Below are 1,127 nucleotides of genomic sequence, written 5' to 3' on the forward strand. Positions count from 1 at the left end.
CATGAGATCAGAATCTTCGTGGTAGAGGCTAGAACCAATTGGCAGCATTCCTGAGATCCGAAAAGTCTAAACCTTGTCTGTGGTATTCCGAGTAGGATCTGGGACGGGATGACTGTGACGAGCTTCAAACTCACGAATGTTGGGCGCAGTGACAGTGTGCAAAAGGATAGAGAGATCCTATTCCGACACAAGTGAGAACCGACAGATGATTAGCCGTGTGGTACCGAAACAGAAACCGAGAGATCTGATAGTTGATTAGCCGTACAGAAACCGTACCAGGACTATTTTCACTGAGAGGACGGATGGTAGCCATTGACAACAGTGATCCACCAACATACAGCTTGCCATGGAAAGAAGTCATGTGTCTTTGGAGAAGAAGACAGTAAGAAAGCAGAGATTCAGACGACAGAGCATCTCCAGAACCTGAACCTATTCCTCATTACTGAATCACAAGTATCATTCATTTCTTGTTATTTACTTTTCATAAACAAAATCATTCATATCATTTGAATCTCCTGACTAAGAATTACAGGATAACCATAGCTTGCTCCAAGCTGGCAATCTCCGTGGGATCGACCCTTACTCACATAAGGTATTACTGGGACGACCCAGTGCACTTGCTGGTTAGTTGTACCGGAGTTGTGAAAAGTGTGATCACAATTCCGTGAACCAATGAGCAAGCTTAGAGTGAAAGTCCAAACTTTCAGACAGAAGGAAGGTGAATCCCTCTATGAAGCTTGGGAAAGATACAAGCAATTGATCAGAATGTGTCCTTCTGACATGCTTTCAGAATGGAGCATCTTATGTATATTCTATGATAGTCTGTCTGAATTGTCCAAGATGTCATTGGACCACTCTGCTGGTGGATCTCTTCATCTGAAGAAAATACCTGCAGAAGCCTAGGAACTCATTGAAATGGTTGCAAATAACCGGTTCATGTATACTTCTGAAAGAAATCCTGTGAATAATGGGATGACTCAGAAGAATGGAGTTCTTGAGATTGATACTCTGAATGCCATATTGGCTCAGAATAAAATATTAACTCAGCAAGTCAATATGATTTCTCAGAATCTGACTGGAATGCAAGCTGCATTCGGCAGTACTAAAGAAGCTTCCTCTGAAGGAGA

General features: G+C 42.3%; 1 non-coding gene across 1 annotated transcript; it reads right to left on the reverse strand.

Moving 5' to 3' along the window:
* Positions 1–678: 678 nt before the first annotated feature.
* On the reverse strand, positions 679–786 carry LOC148562498 (small nucleolar RNA R71). Its single transcript, XR_015887535.1, has one exon. It is a non-coding gene; the product is annotated as a small nucleolar RNA R71 (small nucleolar RNA).
* Positions 787–1,127: the final 341 nt, after the last annotated feature.

The sequence above is a fragment of the Arachis ipaensis genome, chromosome B6 (assembly GCF_059453495.1).
Source record: "Arachis ipaensis isolate K30076 ecotype BB chromosome B6, ASM5945349v1, whole genome shotgun sequence".
In the NCBI taxonomy this organism is placed as follows: Eukaryota; Viridiplantae; Streptophyta; class Magnoliopsida; order Fabales; family Fabaceae; genus Arachis; species Arachis ipaensis.